At 38.3% G+C, this 21,358-nt stretch overlaps 1 protein-coding gene across 1 annotated transcript in view; it reads right to left on the bottom strand.

Moving 5' to 3' along the window:
• CAMK4 (calcium/calmodulin dependent protein kinase IV) overlaps positions 1-21,358 on the bottom strand; it is a 273,748-nt gene that overhangs the window by 19,799 nt on the left and 232,591 nt on the right. The gene's annotated exons all lie outside the window — the stretch shown is intronic.

Consider the following 21,358-nt stretch of genomic DNA (forward strand, 5'->3'; position numbering starts at 1 on the left):
GAAGACAAGGCACAATCAAAGCAATGGCTACCAAGAGGTGGAAGTGGTCCATTTAAGCAAAAGCAGACTGGTAAAGAGCAAGGGTCATGGCAATGGTTTTTTTGGATGCTCAAGGCATTTTGTCTGTTGACTTTCTGGAGGGCCAAAGAAAAATAACATGTGTTTCATATAAGACTGTTTTGAGAGAGTTAGCCAAAGCTGTAGCAACAAAATTCCCAGGAAACATTCACCAGAGAATCTTTTTCCACCACAAAAATGCTCATGCTCATTCGTCTTATCAAACAAAGACAATTTGGTGAGACTTTCAATAGAAAATAATGAGACATCTGCCTTACAGTAGTAACTTGGTTCCTTCTGACTTCTTTTTGTTTCCTTATCTTAAAATCTCTACAAGGAACACTTATTGTTTTTTCAGTTAATAATGTAAAAAGACTGCATTGACATGGTTAAATTCCCAGGATCCTCAGTTCTCTCGGGATAGACTAAATGGCTGGTGTTATCACTTACAAAAGTGTCTTGACTTTGATGCAGTTTATGTCGAGAAATAAAGTTTATATTTTTTCATCACTTTTCACCATTTTCTGACAAACTTTTTGAAGTGCCCCCTACATGAGATAAAGAGCCTTTTCGGTGAAAGGAGGGTGTGCATTCCAGCACGCTACACAGCAATTCAGCAAGATGCATCCTTTAAGGAACTGTATCTGCAGCCAAAAAGCTTTATTTAATCTACAGGTGAATTATTCCTAGAAAATTTTTCTTTTAAGGTTTAATTAACAAAATTAAGAAATGCATGGCTGATGCCAACTATCATCGTTCACTCTGTCAGGTTAGCTTTCATTCTCTGGGGCAACCTGTACCCCATAGAAAGTGTCTTTGAGCCCAACAGCCCTGACAGTGAACTTTCACTTGTAAAGGGGAACTCAGATTATGCTGCCATTGCAAGAGGGCTGCTATTGCCTATTTTTGTCTCTGGGAGCTGTTCCAGTCAAGGAGCCGAATGCACACATATGGAGCATGCATATTCAACATGTGTTAGTCCTTCTCCATGCAGGTCTTCACATCAGTGAATCTTATCCTGTCTGAAATGCTATCAAGCCCCACATTGACATTTAAACATAAATATAGAAATATGTTGGGAGAGTCTTCTACATTTTCTGGATCTTGGTTTTTTACCTCTACACTGTAAATGAATCCAAATAGCTGATTTCCAAGTTAACTTTGAGTTTTAACCTGCTACCCATTATATTATTAGTAAAGGATATGTTACTGATCATTTAACAAGAAGAGAGAACAAGAACACGCATTCTAACCTGTAGACCTGTTCCTTTTCTCATTTCTTCTGCTACAACAGCTACTGTGCATGCTGCCCTGTAGGGACTCATCCTGTTGGCTCTAGTGAAATCAACTCTACCACCCTGGGCAGAACAGAGACACACACTGGCAAGGGTCAGATGTTTTCTCTAGGCATTGCTAATAGCTCCCAGCCAAAGAACTCTAAGGAAAATGAATAGTGTGCCACAAACTGCTTTTTGGATCCACTCTGCAGGGACTTTCATACCTGACATGGCAAGTTCTGACCTATCTGTCACAGCACTGGGTGCAACCTTACTCTCCAAAGGCAATTTATTTCTTTGTAAAGCATTATACTGCAATGTGAGTAAACTTGCCACATTAAAAGTTAAACATCCCACAGTGAAGTTAACAGACAAAAGGAATAAGAAGTGTTTATGCCATCCATAATAAATTTATCTTAAAAATAATTGTTTTTAAAATAACTTATTTTGAAAATCATAAAAAATTGGGGTGAAACACAGTCAAAATACCTAGACACAATTAGATATCATTTTCAATAACTTTCAAATATATATATATATAATTTTTTTTTGAGACAGAGTTTCACTGTTGTTGCCCAGACAAGAGCCCAATGGTATGATCTCAGCTCACTGCAACCTGCAACTTCCACCTCCCAGATTCAAGCGCTTCTCGTGCCTCAGCCTCCTGAGTAGCTGAGACTACAGGTGCCTGCCACCATGCCCAGCTAATTTTTTGTGGTTGTTGTTGAGACGGAGTCTCGCTCTGTCACCTAGGCTGGAGTACAGTAGCATGATCTTGGCTCTCTGCAACCTCTGCCTCCAGGGTTCAAGCGATTCTCCTGCCTCTGCCTCCTGAGTAGCTGGGATTATAGGCGCGTGCCACCATGCCCAGCTAATGTTCGTATTTTTAATAGAGATGGGGTTTCACCATGTTGTTCAGGCTGGGCTCAAACTCCTGACCTTGTGATCTGCCCGCCTCAGCCTCCTAAAGTGCTGGGATTACAGGTGTGAGCCACCATACCCAGCCTAATAATTTAAATTACTAGTTAATATGGCATTGACTTTGTTCAGAACCAGTAGAACACACTCTAGTAATCTAGATAGGCCCTTACCAAGAGCCAGAAGATTTTTTATAATAAAGTTCAGGCTCTAGCACCCCAGCTTCAAGTCTCCTAAGTAGCAAATGTCCTTGCAGATAATGCTACTAATCTGTGATCTCCTTAGGGTGAGAAAGTTGGCTACTTTCAATTTAGTTCAAGAAAAAACATCAATTAATATATCTTTTAATGGTATAAGCACTCTGGCTGTCCTTCATATCTTTTCTCACCTCATTATCAAACCAAACAAAATAGAAGAAGAAAATCATTTTAAGGTATAAAACAGTTTTTGTGATATTTTTATTTCTATTCCAGTAGTTTTAGGAGAAAAGGAGGTGTTTGGTTACATGGAAAATTTCTTTAGTGGGGAATTCTGAGATTTTGGTGCACCCATCACTTGAGCATTGTACACTGTACCCAGTGTGTAATCTTTTATCCCTCATCCCCCTCTCATCCTTTCCCGTGAGTCCCCAAAGTCCATTTGTATCATATGTATGCCTTTGCATCCAAATAGCTTATCTCCCACTTATGAGGGAGAACATTTGATGTTTTGTTTTCCATTCCTGAGTGACTTCACTTAGAATAATGGTCTCCAGTTTCATCCAAGTTGCTGCAAATGTCATTATTTCACTCCTTTTTATGGCTGAATAGTATTCCATGGTGTGTGTATGTGTGTGTGTGTGTGTGTGTATCACATTTTCTTTACCAACTCATTGATTGATAAGCATTTGTGTAAGTTTCTTTTTCGCATGACTTGTTTTCCTCTGAGTAGATATTCAGTAGTGGGATTGCTGGATCAAATAGTAGTTCTACTTTTAGTTCTTTAAGGAATCTCCACACTGTTTTTCATAGTGGTTGTACTAGTTTACATTCCCACCAACAGCATAGAAGTGTTCCCTTTTTACCACATCCACACCAACATGTATTACTTTTTGATTTTTTGATTATGGCCATTCTTGCATGAGTAAGGTGGCATTGCATTGTGGTGTTGACTTGCAATTCCCTGATCATTAGTGATGTTGGGCATTTTTTTCATATGTTTGTTAGCCATTTGTATATCTTCTTTTGAGAATTGTCCATTCATGTCCTTAGCCCATTTTCTCTTGCTGATTTGTATGAGTTCCTTGTAGATTCTGGATATTAGTCTTTTGTCAGATGTATAGATTGTGAAGGTTTTCTCCCACTCTGTGGATTGTCTGTTTACTCTGCTGATTGTTTCTTTTGCTGTGCAGAAGCTTTTAGTTTAATTAAGTCCCATCTATTTATCTTTGTCTTTGTTGCATTTGTTTTTGGGTTCTTGGTCATGAAGTCTTTGCCTAAGCCAATTTATGGGAGGGTGTTTTTCTGATTTATCTTCTATAATTTTTATGGTGTTAGGTCTTAGATTTAAGTTCTTGTTCCACCTTGAGTTGATTTTTGTATGAGGTGAGGGATGAGGATCCAGTTTCATTCTTATACATGTGGCTTGCCAATTATCCCATCACCATTTGTCGAATAGGGTATCCTTTCCCCACTTTGTTTTTGTTTGCTTTGTCAAAGATCAGTGGTTGTAAGTATTTGAGTTTATTTCTGGTTCTCTATTCTGTTGCATCGAGCTATGTGCCTATTTTTATACCACTACCATGTTGTTTTGGTGACTATGGCCTTATTGTATAAAGTCAGGTAATGTGATGCCTCCAGATTTGTTCTTTTTGCTTAGTCTTGCTTTGGCTATGCAGGCTCTTTCATGGTTCCATATGAATTTTAGAATAGTTTTTTCTAACTCTATGATAAATGATGGTGGTATTTTCATGGGAATTGTATTGAATTTGTAGATTGCTTTGGGCAGTATGGTCATTTTCACAATATTGATTCTACTCATCCATGAGCATGGGACATGTTTCCATTTGTTTGTGTCATCTATAATTTCCTTCAGCAGTGTTTTATAGAATTCCTTGTAGAGGTCTTTCATGTCCTTGGTTAGGTTTGTCCCTAATTATTTTAATTTTTTGCAGCTATTGTAAAAGGGGTTGAGTTCTTTATTTGATTCTCATCTTGGTTGCTGTTGGTGTATAGCAGAGCTACTGATTTGTGTACATTAATTTTATATCCTGAAATTTTGCTTAATTCATTTATCAGATCTAGGAGCTTTTTGCAGGAGTCTTTAGGGTTTTGCAGGTATGCAATGATATCATCAGCAGACTGACAGTTTGACTTCCTTATTAGCGATTTGGATGCCTTTTATTTCTTTCTCTTGTCTGATTGCTCTGGCTAGGACTTCCAGTACTATGTTGAATAGAAGTGGTGAGAGTGGGCATCTTTGTCGTGCTCCAGTTCTCAGGAGGAATGCGTTCAACTTTTCCCCATTCAGTATTATGTTACCTTTGGGTTTGTCATAGATGGGTCTTATTAAATAAAGGTACGACCCTTCTATGCTGATTTTGCTGATGGTTTTAATCATAAAGCGTTGCTGGATTTTGTCAGATGCTTTTTCTGGGTCTATTGAGATGATCATGTGATTTTTGTTTTTAATTCTGTTTATACGATGTATCATATTTATTAACTTGCATATGTTAAACCATCCCTGCATCCCTGGTATCAAACCCACTTGGTCATGGCGGATTATCTTTTTGATATGCTGTTGAATTCGGTTAGCTGGTATTTTGTTAAGGATTTTTGCTTCTGTATTCATCAGGAATACTGATCTATAGTTTTCTTTTTGGTTATGTCCTTTCCTGGTTTTGGTATTAGGGTGATACTGGCTTCATAGAATGATTTAGGGAGGATTCCCTCTTTATCTTTTGGAATACTGTCAATAGGATTGATCCCAGTTCTTCTTTGAATGTTTGATAGAATTCAGCTGTGAATCCATCTGGTCTTGGACTTTTTTGTTGGCAATTTCTAAAATTACCATTTCAATCTTGCTCTTCTTATTGGTTTGTTCAGAGTTTCTATTTCTTCCTGGTTTAATCTAAGAGGGTGGTATATTTCCAGGAATTTATCCATCTCCTGTAGGTTTTCTAGTTTATGCACATAAAGGTATTCACAGTAGCCCTGAAGGAGCTTTTGCATTTCTGTGGTATTAGTTGTAATATCTCCATTTTGTTTCTAATTGAGCTTATTTGGATCTTCTCTCTTCTTTTCTTCGTCAATCTTGCTAATGGTCTTTTTTTTCTTTATATACCATTTTAAAGAACCAGCTTCTAGTTTCATTTATTTTTTGTAATTTTTTTGGTTCGTTTCCATTTCATTTAGCCCTGCTCTAATCTTAGTTATTTCTTTTCTTCTGCTGGGTTTCGGTTGGGTTTGTTCTTGTTTCTCTAGTTCCTTGAGGTTTGACCTTGGATTGTCTATTTGTGCTCTTTCAGACTTTTTGATGTAGGGATTTAAGGCTATGAATTTTCCTCTTAGCACTGCCTTAAGTGCAACCCAGACTGATCCTTAGGCAACATCACCATTAGTAGGCCAGAGAGAAGAAAAGGAACATTTATTATTTACAGAAATTCAAACAGTAGAGGAAGTTCCACAGGACAGAATTAGGAATTGTGAGTGGATGTTGCAAGGCACAGATTTCTGGCTCAATATACAGGACAATATACTAACAACTAAAGCTGTCAGCAATAGTGGGGTCTATCTCCTTCATTTGGGAGTGTTCACAAAAGCCAATTGACTCATCACTCAGGATGCAAGGCTATCAGCAAGAAAAGAGAAGGAAGACTCCTGTTAAGTTTTTTATATCACCCATTAGATACATAGTATGTGGTATTAAATAATATCACCAGAAAACTGTCTATGTATTCTATACATGTAAACCAAGTTGAGGATAATGGCAACCACTTACTTAAATCAAAGTTAACCAAATATATTTTGGCTTGAGATGGTTGATAAAATTGAATCTCAAGAGACTGTCCCCAGTGTCCTCTCCTGAATTCTCATGTTCCCTTTGAATTTAGATACAGTATTTTAGTGTAATGGTAATCCTTAACTTCTGGGTTCCTAGACTATAAATCATTTTCGATGCCCACTTCCATAGAATACACAGCTCTTAAGATTATTTCCTTTGTCTTGACTTTAGATAACCTTATGACTATGTGCCTGGGTGTTGATCTTTACACGATAAATTTCCCAGGTGTTCTTTGAGCTTCCTGTACTTGGATGTCTGGATCTCTAGCAAGGCCAGGGAAGTTTTCCTCAATTATTCCCACTAATATGTTTTCCAAACTTTTAGATTTTTCTTCTTCCTTAGAAACACCCATTATTTTTAGGTTTGGTCATTTAACACAATCCCAAACCTCTTGGAGGCTTTTTTCACTTTTTAGAATTCTTTTTTTCTTCTTTACTGAATTGGGTTAATTCAAAAACTTTGTCTTCGAGCTCTGAAGTTCTTTCTTCTGCTTGTTCAGGTCTATTGCTGAGACTTTCCAGTGCATTTTGCATTTCTCTAAGTGTGTCCATCATTTCCAGAAGTTGTGATTGTTTTTTATTTATGCTATTTCCCTGAAGATTTTCCCCTTCATATCTCATATCATTTTCTTATTTCATTTAATTGGACTTCACCTTTCTCTGTTGCCTCCTTGATTAGCTTAATTATTGACCTTCTGAATTTTTTTTCTGCCAATTCAGGGATTTCTTTTTGGTTTGAATCCATTGCTGGTAAGCTAGGGGGATCTTTTGGGAGTGTGAAAGAACCTTGTTTTGTCATATTACCAGAACTGTTTTTCTGGTTCTTTCTCATTTGGGTAGACTATGTCAGAGGGAAGATCTGGGGCTAAAAGGCTGTTGTTCAGATTCTTTTGTCCCACACTATAGTCCCTAATGCTGTGCTCTCCCCCTTCCTCTACAGATGGGGCTTCCTGAGAGGCAAACTGCAGTGCTTGTTATTAATCTTCTGGATCTAGCCACTCAGTGGAGCTACCGGGGTCTGGGCTGGTCGTGGGGAATGTCTACACAGAGTCTTGTGATGCAAACCATCTTCAGGTCTCTCAGCCATGTATAGCAGCACCTGCTCCAGTGGAGGTGGCAGGAAAGTGAAATGGACTCTGTGAAGGTCCTTAGTTGTAGATTTGTTTATTGCAGTAGTTTTGTGTTGGCTGGCCTCCTACCAGGAGGTGGCACTTTCAAGAGAGCATCAGCTGTGGTAGTACAGGGAGGATCAGCTGGTAGGTAGGGCCCTAGAGCTCCCAAGAGGTTATGTCCTTTGTCTTCAGAGTTTTTCGACTGTCTCCTGTGGCCTGCAGGAAAAATCTGCTTCCTACATAGGGTCTGTGGATTCTCCCCCATTTGTATATCTTCTTTTGAGCATTGTCTATTCATGCCCTTTGCTCACTTTTTTTTCTTGCTGATTTGTAAAACAGTTTTTAAAAATGCATTTTAAAAGACTTAAAATCATCACCTTTTCTGAATTAGTAAATAATCATTTATTGATTTTTCTGTCTGTGTTCCAAGTGAATCCAATCTGTCTACCACGTCCTAAAATTATCTTACCATTCATGTTATTGCTCATAAAACACTAAATGATACCGAGCTCCCACAAAACCTCATACTCCAATCTTCAATGCAGAATAATTTTGGTAAAGGGTCTTAGAATTCCCAAGATGCCAGACTTCCTTTTTAAAAAAGAAAGTTTAACTAAATATAAAAATTATACAAAAATTCAAACCTTATATATTATATATTCATTAACATACCATCTAGGTCTAAGTGTGATTTTTTTAAAAAAATAAGATGATGGCACCATTGAAACATTTAGAGACTGAGTATCCCTCTAGAGATTAGGATGAATTTCACTTTATCAAATAAAATCACTGTAACTAGTTTTCGAAATGATCCTAAAATAAAAAGCATCAGATATGGCCTAGGGCTTACTTATAGGGATCATTGGTGCTAAACTTGCCTTCTTTTCTTAAATCCCTAAGACAAAAATTAAAAGGGACGATTTTGGTCATTGACTGTACTTTCATTTTGTCGATGCCCTAGATGAGTTTTATGATTCTTTCTTACTTACGGAGTTAAAACTACAGAGTGGCATTCTTCATCAGAAGAGCTTTCACACTATTAGTAACTCTTTTGGAAAAAATTTGAGGGAGACTAAGGTGAATGAAATCAACTAGTTCGTTCATTCACTCATTAAAGAAATCATCAAATATTTATTAAGCACCTGCTGTGTGATGGGCCAACTATGCTTGGGGGTGCTAGGGGAATAATGAGGGGGTTAAAGAGAACAAGTTTCTGTCGTGTAGGAGCTTACAGTTGGGTGGGGGATGTAGACATTAATCAAAAACATCAAAGGAAGAAATGCAAAGTGATAACTGGAAATGCTTGGAGGGAGAATATTTTTAGTAGGGGGTTGGCCTGGTCACAGAGGTCAGGGAATGTGACTGGAGCAACCAAAGTTTGAACTGAGATGTAGAGGATCTACAGAAGTTAATTAGGCAAATGGGGAAGAAGCTGAAGGAAAACAGAAGAGAGCTGCAAATGGAAAAAGTTATGCAAAGACCCTATGGCAGGAAGGAGCAAGGGGCACTGGAGGAACTGAAAGAAGCCAACATGGCTGGAGCATGGCTCAGGTATCCAGTCGTGCCTAGGTGGGATGAGCAGTGCCTGTGAGGCAGGTAGAGGCCAGAATGCAGATCCAGTAGGTCAGGGGTCTTGTTTGTTTCAAAATTCTCTCCATTCTTTCTGTTTCAGCAATTCAAAACATATGGGAAAAGATCTGTTTGCATCTGAAAGCCTGAACCTGACTTTCCACAATTATTGTCCCTATTAGAGCTGGGGGGAAAACACTGGGATTTTTTTTTTTTTTTTTTTTTTTTGCTATAGATAGGCTTGTCTTGAATTCATAGTTTTCTGGGAGCCACAAAAACCCACTGTATCTTGAGCCCAGCATCTAGAGTCTCTCTAAACTGTGCCTCTGGGAAGGAAGAGGGAGGAGGGAGAAGAGTAAAGGGTGGACGGGATTTATGTAGGGAGGCAGAAAAGCAGTGTGAGGAAATTCTCTGCCTCTATCCTTTTCCTAGCTTGGCCTAGGAACCCAGAGGAGAATAATGCACTTGACGCAGCTGCCTATGGGTGGCAGCAGTGCCCACAGTTGGGCAGACTCCACACTGGGTGCTTTTCTCAGCATCTGTACTTTGTGCGGTCCTTTGTTTAGCTGTCATCTACATTTGCTAAAAAAGGAGCATAACCTGTTTAAAACTTGGTGCAATTTTTGATTTGATAAAAAGATAATGCCCCAGTTCAGGAGACTAAGTGCAGTGACAAAGGTGCAGATGAGACTGAAATACGCCTGAGACTTCGAGAGGGGGTTGCCTCTGGCTAGAATAAGCTTTGTCAGCTTACTACAGTGAATCTTAGAACATTCTCAATTCTATGCGTACTATGCTCTGAAAGGTTGAGAAGGACTAAGAAAGTATTTGGGGCTTCTGTCATTTTAGTTTTCTGTGCCTTGAGAGTGGAGCGAGGAAAGAAAAAGTTAGGTGTTTTGAAACACAAGTGATATACTTTATGTTCTAACTCACTCTTTCCTTTCTCCAGGGCTCTTGATTTGCTGCATGGCAATTATCAGTCAATCCAACTTCCACTTCATGTTTTTCATTTAAGCTGTTAAAATAGTCTTCCTTACCACAAGAATTATATTATTTTCTCTTTGTATAAATCTTATAAACGAGTGAAAATAGTCTGTTTGTTTTCCTCATCTTATTTTTTATTTTTAAAATAATATCCTGAAGAGAAAATCAAATATTTGAGAACACCTAGTGCTTTCAAAAAAGGAAAAAAAAATACAACTTATTTTTATTGCCCTGTGAAATTTGCTTTTCTGTGAAATTCCATCGAGCCTTCCTAACTTGATGTCATTGCCATTTTATCCAACTCTGAATCAGACCGAGTCTCCAGGTCACTTCAGAGTTGTGATAGATGCCAGCAAAGTAGTATTAACTGTTGAAAAGCTACCTTTCAATTTTTGTGGGATGAAATAGGACAAAACAAATAAACCCATCTCATCCTGATATCAAAATTACATAAAAATCTCTTCAGTAGATGGAGATGCAAAGATAAAGTAGTGGACTTAGAATTTAAAGTGTCTCATGTGTTAAGTGTGAAAAATGTTATGAGGTGGGTGCATTGTTTGAGCTCAGGAGTTCGAGACCAGTCTGGGCAACATGGTGAAACCCTGTCTCTACTAAAATACAAAAAATTAGGCCGGTGTGGCAGCGTGTGCCTGTAGTCCCAGCTACTTAGGAGGCTGCGGCAGGATAATTGCTTGAACCCGGGAGGTGGAGGATGCAGTGAGCCAAGATCACACCACTGCAATCCACCATGGGCAACTGAGTGAGACTCTGTCTCCAAAGAAAAGAAAAGAAAAGAAAAGAAAGAAAAACATCATGTTTTTCTCTAACAGATAGATACAAACCTCACTGATGATTATCAATAATAATTCTTGCAAAACTTATTTTTATTTTATGCATATTCTTTCTGTAATAACATTTTAAAGTGGAACATTTTGTGGGTGTTCTGGTCCAAAATAAGACATTTTAAGCAAATCTTCTACCCACTTGCTATCAATCACCTCTTCCTTTTGACCTCTTTTCCTCCCATCATCCCACCCCCACATATATAATAATAGAGTTGAATCCTCACAGAGCTGTGAATTCTCTGGCACAGTTGGTTCTGTTCTCGAAGTAGTGTCTTCCGTAGAAATGGGCATCAAAAATGATTTACGGTCTGGAGACCCAGAAGTTAAGGATTACCATTACATTAAAAGGTGGTTGTGGGCACCCGTAGTTCCAGCTACTTGGGAGGCTGAGGCAGGAGAATGGCCTGAACCTGGGAGGTGGAGCTTGCAGTGACAGTGAGCCGAGATTAAGCCACTGCACTCCAGCCTGGGTGATAGAGCAAGACTCTGTCTTAAAAGCAAAAAAAAAAAAAAAAAAAAAAAAAACTGTCTCTAAACTTAAAGAGAACATGAGAAGTCAGGAGAGGACATTGGGGACAATCTCTTGAGATTCGACTTTATCAGCCATCACAAGTCAAAATATATTTGGTTAACTTTGATTTAAGTAAGTGGTTGCCATAATCCTCAACTTAGTTTACATGTATAGAGTATATAGACAGTTTTTGGTGATATTATTTAATACCATACACTATGTATCTAATGGGTGATATAAAACTTAACAGGAGTCTTCCTTCTCTTCCCTTGCTGATAGGCTTGAATCCTGAGTGATGAGTCAATCAGCTTTTGTGAGCACTCCCAAACGAAGGAGATAGCCCCTACTACTGCTGACAGCTTTAGTTGTTAGAATGTTGTCCTGTATATTGAGCCAGAAATCTGTGCCTTGCAACAACCACTCACAATTCCTAATTCTGCCCTGTAGAGCTTCCTCTACTATTTGAATTTCTGTAAATAATAAATGTTCCTTCTTTTCTTTCTGGTCTACTCATGGTGGTGTTGCCAAAGTATCAGTCTGGGTTGTCTCCTTTTCTGCCTTGGGATACCTGATAGTCTCATGACTTGAAATACCATCTATATGCTGGTAACACCCATATTTATATCAGTAGGCAAGTTGACATGTGGACCATATATTCCCTTCTGCCCACATGTCACTTCCACTTGGATATCTAACAGGCATGTAGAAATTAACAAGTCCCAAGCCTGATGCTCCAATGTCTTCCCATCTCAGTAAATGTTAACTCCATTCCTTCAGTTGTTAGTTATCCCCTCTCCTACCTACTATTTTCTCCCCTTGTCATTGCATTTCAATCAACCAACTAACTTCCTTGGTGGACTCTAAAGACACCTGGTGTGTTCTTGCCTCAGGATTAGTGTGCCCCATCCCCTTCACCTGGAACATTTTTTCCCTAGATATGTACGTGGTTTGTTCTCTCCTTTCTCTCAAATTTTTGCTTACATATTCCATTCTAACACAAAGCCTTCCTTAATTACCCTGTTTAAAGTCTAACCCAGGCTCCTTTTCCAACTTTATATTATAATTTCTATGGGAAATTATCACCTCTTTCTGTATATTTTACATGTGTATTGTCATCTTCTCCCACTAAAATGTATTACAGTATACTTAAGGAAGAGTTCTTTTGGTCTGGTTTTTACTGCTATATCTTTACAACACACAACAGTGCCTAGTGCATAGAAGTGCAACAAGTATTTATTAAATGACAAAAAAACCTGATTGTTTTACACAACTAAAGTTCCACAGAAACCACTTTGTTCAGGGCAGTACCAAACCAATATAAAGACCCCAAAGACGCAGTTTTCTTCAGATTTCAAACTTCTAACACAGCTTAAACTAAGCTCATGCCCAGCCTGCAGAGTCCCTTTCCTCTCCATGATCAAGAACAAGATAAGATCTGGATGACCATTCCTCGCCACCCTGTATCTGTCCCTACTTTTCCTTTACCTGGCACTACTCAACTGACTCAGATGCTGCAAGCATGCCCATGGCAGTTATGATGGCTTGGGGACACAATCTCCTTAGGGAGAAAGCAGGGCTATGGTCAGGAGGGGAGATGGATATGGGGCACCCTTCAAACCGGGTTAGCATTCTCTGCCTCACTTCCTCTCCCCTTCCCTGGTGGTCTCTCTCCCATTGTCCAAAAGCCACACAGGAACTCTAGTGTGCAGCACATGAGCCAGTTAAGTAGAAAGTTACAGTCAGTGTAATTGGAATTTTACTATGCAGTTAATTAACTAGATTTTTAAAAAGTTCATTGTAAAAATGAAGTTACCACTTCGGGTATTTAATTCATTATTGGGTGAGATCATACTTTACTTGACTGGATTGCAGTATAATTTAAGACTCTTATTATTTCACTTAAGCTATTTATTCTTCCAGAAATGAACACAAACACTATGGTTTTTGTGGAACTATAGTAAAAGCTTCTATTTTAGATTATAAGATGAATTTCTTTAATTTAAATTTTCCTACTTTTTTCATATGTGTTCATGTTACAGAAAATGTAGCTTATTGGCTAACCTAACTTTCTGTTTTGTTAAGAGTTAAGCAGAGATCTTTTCTGTTCAACTATAAGTGGTTGAAAATTTGTCTTAAACTTTGGCATAGTGAATCTAAAGGGTTATTTCTTTTCAAAGTAGCAATGTGTCAAGTGTGTGGAATCATCCTTGAAATCATGAATGGGCACTAATGGAAGATAAGACTTGCTTAATTGTGCTGTATCATCTTAGAAACTGTTCTGTTGATAGCATTTTAAGAAATACTTTCTATGGTAATATATGACATGTTCAAATGTAAGATCTGCTTGATATGTTCCAATAAGCTCCCTAGAAGTTATTCCTATTTAAAAGCTTTGTAGTTCCTGGATTGTTGAAAATGGCTCTGTATAATGCATGTGTGTGAGGAAGAGAAGATTATTCTGTTTATTTTTAATAAAGTACCCTTAAATTTATCCTTTTAACCATTACAATATTAAATTAAAATATCCTTCTTTTTTTCTCTGGCTGTAAAAATATCAGAAACTCAGAGTCCCACAGCTATCCAAAGAAACTTCAATTTCCCTGATAAAGGCTGTCAGAGGACAGAGTCATCTCTGACCAGCTCATTGACCTCCATAAATAAATACAACGCAGTGAACTCCCAGCACAAAAGTGGCACTGACAGATCAGATGCTGGAACTGACTCAACGAACTTCAGCACATCTCCTGTTTTATTCAGTGTCTGATCACTGAGGAGACTTTGTCTTCCTGTAGTCATCAAAACTAAGAAACAAATCCCATCTTTTATTCAATCATTTCCAATTTTGGAATAATAATTTTAGGTAAGTAAATTTTAAGTTATACAGAAGGATACATTTTTCAGTGTAACTTCATACTTACCCAGTAGGAAGTACCATATTTACCTACTAAAAAATACCAAAATTCCTAAAACTATTATTTGGAAAACCAGTAGTCTTAAAAAAGATTATATTTATTTTCTCTACCTTTTTTTTTAATGGTTTACCCTTTTAAAACCACTCTCCATTCTCAGGAACTATCACATTCATATTTAGTAAGTTTAAAAATCTAAAAAACTATTTAAAAATGGCCATAAAACCATAAAGTTTAAAACCATCAATGTCATTTAAATCTTAGGAGAAATTTTTTTTAAATGAGTGTTTTGTTTCTAAACTAAAGAACTGTGGCAGAGATGTAGTAATTTCAAAGACCTCAAACCAACTCCCCGGATATTAGGACTTACTCTTGTGAGGACAAAATAGAAAAATCATACTGCTTAATAAAAGGAATTGATACATTTTTAAGAGTAATAAGAAAAAGATGAGGATGATGATACTCATTATAATGACTTTAGTAATGCCTAACATTTATTGCATGTTTTAGGTACCAGGTACTGTGCAAGAACTTCACATACATTATCTTATTTATTCTTCATAATAGCCCTATGAAATAAATGTTCTTATTATTCCCATTGTATAGTTGAGGAGACTGAGATTTAGAGTGTTTCACTAACATATTCAAGGTGAAGCCTGAAGTAGGAACAGCCATCTGACTTCGAAGCCTAGTAAAGCATGAAAACATGAACAACAACAATACCACAACAGCAACAACAACCAGCACTCTATGCCCGTGAGCAACAAGTAAACAGGGCCAAATATGGCCAGCCCATCCCTGTAGTTATTCATATATCTGTGGAGAAGGCAGATCATGAAAGATACCTACCATGCCTTATGGTAGATGAGCAATATATGTGTGGTTTTAATATTGAACATCAGGTTGGTGACACTGGCTTTTGTTAGCCTATCACTATTTGATGATCCTTTAGGAGGTATCATTCAAGGATAGTTTGAAGAGCTGGAAGGTGAGGGAATCTCTCTTTTACCTGTCATTCCACACTTTCATCATGCCCTTCACATTCAATAGCTGAAATGCCACATTTAATCATCTCTTTATTATACCACATCCACTTATAATTATTGATAATTATGACAGAATTAAATTGTTTACCAGACAGTGTGAGTTTTTAAGACTGAATCAGTCACAGTATATATGAAATATATGTATTTCTTCTTTATGGAAACTCAGAATATTACTGTAGAATATTATTTTTCTACAACATTATTTGTAGAATTAGGCACCTGCAGACTCTAAGTACAGGGATTTTTGCATATCGTAGGAGCTCATTCTTCAGTTGTTAATAATTAGCCTTCATTTTGGCTTAAATAGAAGCAGAACATATATCTGCCGTTACTAAAGCCTGAAAATAGCAAATATGCTTAGAGGCTTAGCACATGGGACATTTTTATGTATTAATACTTCCTCTGAGTTGTGCCAGTAGGACTGTCTCAGAAAATAATGAGACCTTGGCAAATGCCAAAAGAAAACAAACTCCTAACAGCTTTTAGACTCTGAAAATAGAATTTGAATAAAGACAAGTACAAATATGAAATATGAACATACATAAGCTTATGAATAAATTAGATAATTGGTATTAGATATATATATATTTTTTTACTAACCCCTTAACATACTGGTTTCTTTTCTACTCTAACAACTTGTTTTCCTTTTCTAGGATTGGTGTGGGTGGGTTTGAAACATCCACAGACTTCAAGCCTTAAATATCTAGACCAGTTAAAACATTTTGGCAGTTAATATTGCATAGTTACCTTATAGCACATTTATTAGGAGCTATGGCCTAATCGATTTTTTTCTTTTTTTGTCTGTGTGACCTACTTATTTTCTCAACCACAAGATGTTGAGAATCCCTTCAACACTGAACTCTTCATGGGTTATTTTTGAACACTAGTCATTGATTTCATTTATCTGGACCATAAATTTTAATTTTCTGGCCTGGAGATTGGTTTTGACTGGGCACATTTCCCAAGAAATAACAAGTATTTGCTTAAACATGAAGCATCTGTGATTTTTCTTTTGCGATTCACTTATAGGAGAACCCTCTGTTATTATTTTTTTTTGGGGGGAACCCTCTGTTATTAATAGCCTGGGGCAAAGGTTCTATGAAAGAGACCGAATGGGTGGCTTTTCCTTTTTTACTTCCTGAGAAATGACAGATGGTATAACATAAACACTCAGTCTCTCACAAGATGTAATTTGAAAAGCCTTCCATTAAAAGTAGAAACTAGACACAGTGCACTTAAGGATAATCGACCTTGGATATAATCACCCTAACAAGCAATGAAACAAGCTCACACCTCATCTCTCTCAATTATATGGGTGTCAGACACCTTTTCAAATTAAATGTAAAGTCTCTGTATTGCAAATATTTAAAATTTTTCTTTATACATATTATGATGTTCTTGACTTCTTAAAAAGTTTTTCTGGCTACAGAGAGTCTGCCTCTCCTGTGGCTTGTTAATTCTGAAAGAAAAGAAAGCACCCAGCCTGGAGTATGCCTTTTCATATACCGATGAACCTGTCCAGTGCCACACCTCATCCGTCCAACCTATATACCCCAGGAGGGGATATTCCTCTGCCTTAGTCATCCCAGGGCCAGGAGCCAGGAGCCAGGCAACCCACACAAATTATTCAAACTAGCCAATCCCAAACTGTTCACCCTGCCTTGCCTTGCATTTCCCAAGAAAATCCCCCAAAAGGCAGTGGCCTAAACCTTCCCTTTCTCCTGTCTTCTGCCTCCTGACCACCCTGGTGTCTTCTTTCCTGCATGACCCTGAGTGGCCTGCTGTGCCTCCCGTCTCTAGGACGTGTAAGTTTAATACACTTTTTTTTTTTTTTTCCCTGAGGCTCTCCTCTGTCTCCTCTTGTGGCCATAAAAGAATATAAAACAGTCTCTGTGTAAAGTCTTTGCTTTCTATAGAATCATAATGATTCTCACCAGTCTTGAGCTTGGCTCTCATTTCCAACTCCTTCTATAAATGGACAGTTTCCTCCCCACCAACTTATTCTCAGAAAGATACATGCCAGACTGATGAGAGTATCTATCTGTGGTGAGGGAAGAAAGGGCTGGAACTGATCTTCCGAGAGGGTTTTAGCTTTACCTGTTAACAATCTAATTTTTTATAAGACAGATGAAACAAATATTCATAACTATGGTAAAATCTGTATTTAATTCAAAAGCCTAGATATTGCCTCTGCTCTAGGTTATCTATTCCTGGGCCCTAGTATTACTGTGACTTCTATTCTTCCGAAGTGTTTCCCAATATTTCCTACGTTACTACACACAGGCGTATCCTTAAAATCCTACCCCCCTTTGGCTCCCATTGTGAGGTAATATTTTAGTGTATTTCCTTTGGGTCAAGAGTATGTATGAACACATATATATATTTACTTATATACAAATGGAATCTTGCTTTGGTAAAGAAATATGTTGAATTTACTTGTCTTTGGCTTCCAAGACTACCCCCGCCTATAAAACACTAATTCCATTTCTATGTTTATTACCTCAGAGCCCACAAAACACGTGTATTTTCCATCTCAATCCCCAAAATAGTTCACTAAGGTAAGTGGAGTCTACCTCCCAAACCTCATGCCAGGCTTTCTTACTGCTTTCACTTCCTTTTCTTATAATATGGCAAACTATTTTTTCCTGATAAGCCGCTACCTATGGTAGAATTATCTTGGTCACTTTCAACCTCTTATTTCCCTGTTTCCTCATTATTTACCACCTGGGCTGAAATGGATATTTGCAAGAGAAAATAATGATAGAAAATAAGCCTCCATTATAAGATGGCATTATTTGTATGAAGGGCCTGTTTATGGAAAGGATAATATATTAAAATAGTATTTTTACAATGTTTAAATATTTTTAAAAAGTAAATGGTTAGATTTAAGAGTAGATTGAATATGTCATCTGCTGAGAAGCTAAGGAATGACATCAGCATGTGTATAGATTTCCGACATTAGAGCGCTAGAAAAGAGCATTTACAATAGCTAATTTGTCTGTTTTCTTTCTATCCCTTTCCTCCTTCAAACCATGTCATAACATGTCATAATGTTACCATCAAGATATTTACAAAATACAGACCTGATTTAAAAATGTTGCCTTTAGGTCGGGCGCGGTGGCTCAAGCCTGTAATCCCAGCACTTTGGGAGGCCGAGATGGGCGGATCACGAGGTCAGGAGACCGAGACCATCCTGGCTAACCCGGTGAAACTCCGTCTCTACTAAAAAATACAAAAAAACTAGCGGGGCGAGGTGGCGGGCGCCTGCAGTCCCAGCTACTCGGGAGGCTGAGGCAGGAGAATGGCGTGAACCCGGGAGGCGGAGCTTGCAGTGAGCTGAGATCCGGCCACTGCACTCCAGCCTGGGCGGCAGAGCGAGACTCCGTCTCAAAAAAACAAACAAACAAACAAACAAAAAAATTGCCTTGATTAAAAACCTTTGCTGGACCACCATTACCTGCCAAGTCAAATCTGAATCCCTTAGCCTGATGTATAGATTCTTTAAACATATGGTCCGTCCAACCTTTCCAACTCCATTTGTTCCCTCTGTACCAAAAACTCTGTGTTCTAGTCATACAAAGTTGACAAAGTGACAAACAGCACCTAAACTCACCAGATGCTGCCAATCCTCCATGACTTTGCTTTCCCTGTACCCGTTGACAAAGAATGCCCTGTGGCCACTTCCCCACTTGCTGAACTCTTACTCATCCTTCATTGTCCAGCTCAAATGCTCCTTCTAAGACCTCTCCAGCCAGAATTCACACTAACTAATTAAAAGCAATATTATAAAATGCTTATATGGACAAAGAGACATAGAGAAGAGTACGAAAGAATGTGCATGAGGCTGTTAATATTGAGTATAGTTATTTGGATTTTTATTTCTTCCACTGACCAAGTAGTACTTTTTCTTTTCCCTGAGACCAGGTTTCCTTTTATTGCCTAGGCTGGAGTGCAGTAGTGAAATCTTAGCTCACTGCAACCTCTAACTCCTGGGCTCAAGCAATCCTTCTGCCTCAGCCTCCTGAGTAAGTAGGATAACAGGTACATGCCAACATGCCCAGCTAATTTTTTGTTGTTGTTTTTTTTCGCTATGTTGGCCAGGCTCGTCTTGAACTCTGACCCTCAAGAAATCCTCTCATTTCAGCCTCCCAAAGTGCTGAGATTATAGGCATGAGCCACTGTCCCTGACCAATACTTCTGAGGTTTAAAAAATTAAAATGAGCTGGACATGGTGGCTCATGCCTGTAATCCCAGCACTTTGGGAGGCCGAGGCTGGAGGATCACTTTTGGCCTGGAGTTCGAGACCAGCCTGGCCAACATAGTGAAACCTCGTCTGTACTAAAAATATAAATAAAAAATTAGCTGGGTGTGGTGGAATCCCAGCTACTCAGGAGGCTGAGGCATGAGAATCAATTGAACCTGGGAGGTGAAAGTTACTATAGGCCAAGATCTGTCTCAAAAAAATACATATATATTAAAATGAAGATTTTAAAATAAAAGTAATAATTGACAAATATTTCTATGAATAAAACCATATTGATTTATCTATATTAATTTTGTACAGGGAAAGTCTATGATTTTTAGGTCCTTGGATACCTGGATTCTTATTCCTGAGCCACTAACAACTAGATGTGGAATTTTGGGGAAGTCAAAGTCTCTGAACCTTAGTAAGATAAGAATGTTAATAAATGAACTTTAAAGTTCCTTCCAGCACTAAAATTCTACGAATTTAATCGCATATATGCTTCAATGAATATATTATCACACTTTGCCAATCTGATTTTTATGATTTCAAAAGTTGTTAAAAACAGTTAGTTGCGTAGTTCTTCTTTGTCTATTTCTGGGGCAGGAGTGACCTCAAATCTAAGTGCTATAGAAAACAAGACAGATAATTAAAAATATCACCCTTCTTCTATGTTTCCATGGTGGCTTTCAATACACACAACACAGTATTTCTTAAGATGCTATGATTTCCTGGTTTGCATTTCTGGATTTTTCCTTTTTTTTTTTTTTTTTGAGACAGAGTTTCTCTCTTGTCACCGAGACTGGAGTGCAATGGCACAATCTTGCTTCACTGTAATCTCTACCTCCTGGGTGCAAGCGATTCTCCTGCCTCCTCCTCCCGAATAGCTAGGATTACAGGCACCTGCCACCATGCCTGGTTAATTTCTGTATTTTTAGTACAGATGGGGTTTCACCATATTGGCCAGGCTGGTCCCAAACTCCTGACCTCAGGTGATCCACCTGTCTCGGCTTCCGAAAGTGCTGGGATTACAGGCGTGAGCCACTGCATCTGGCCACATGTCTGTTTTCCTGCAGATTGTGAGCCCCCGGCTGGTTGTAAGGGCAGGAAATGAATCTCCCTGGTGCCACACACTGGCTTGACTACACAGTAGGTGATTAACAGTTCACTGAAGAGATGAATTGAAATGAAGGACATTTGTGTCAAAATATTCTCTTTGCTTTTGTTTTTAGAGACAGAGTCTCACTCTGCTACGCAGGCTGGAGTGCAGTGGTGCGATCTTGGCTCACTGCAACCTCTGCCTCCCGGGTTCTAGCAATTCTCCTGCCTCAGCTTCCTGAGGAGTTGGGGATTACAGGTGTGCGCCACCACATCTGGCTCATTTTTGTATTTTTTTTTTTTTTTTTCAGTAGAGACAGGGTTTCACCATGTTAGCCACGCTAGCCTTGAACTCCTGACCTCAAGTGATCCGTCCACCTTGGCCTCCCAAAGTGCTGCGATTACAGGCGTGAGCCACCACTCCTGGCCTGTGTAAAAATATTCTGATCTAAGAGAAAAGGATGACTAATCTTGTGATTGATAACTTGAAATCTTATCTTTTTTCTTTATAATTTAGATTAGAGTTTTAATTAATCTGTGACATATTCATTAATCACAACAATTTCAGGAATTCTTTATAATTTTTACAAACTTTATTGGCTTTCAGTTTGTTGCCAAATTAATTCGACCATCAAGAAGAAAATAGCAGGTTTCATGCTAGTATGGGTCAAAAGCTTTGTTCTTTCTGATTGTGATGGCTGTAGCCCATTCTGGGAGATGAGGCGGGAAGATGTGAAGAGCTCAATGTA

The sequence above is a fragment of the Trachypithecus francoisi genome, unplaced genomic scaffold (assembly GCF_009764315.1).
Source record: "Trachypithecus francoisi isolate TF-2019V2 unplaced genomic scaffold, Tfra_2.0 Lachesis_group2, whole genome shotgun sequence".
NCBI classification, from domain to species: Eukaryota; Metazoa; Chordata; class Mammalia; order Primates; family Cercopithecidae; genus Trachypithecus; species Trachypithecus francoisi.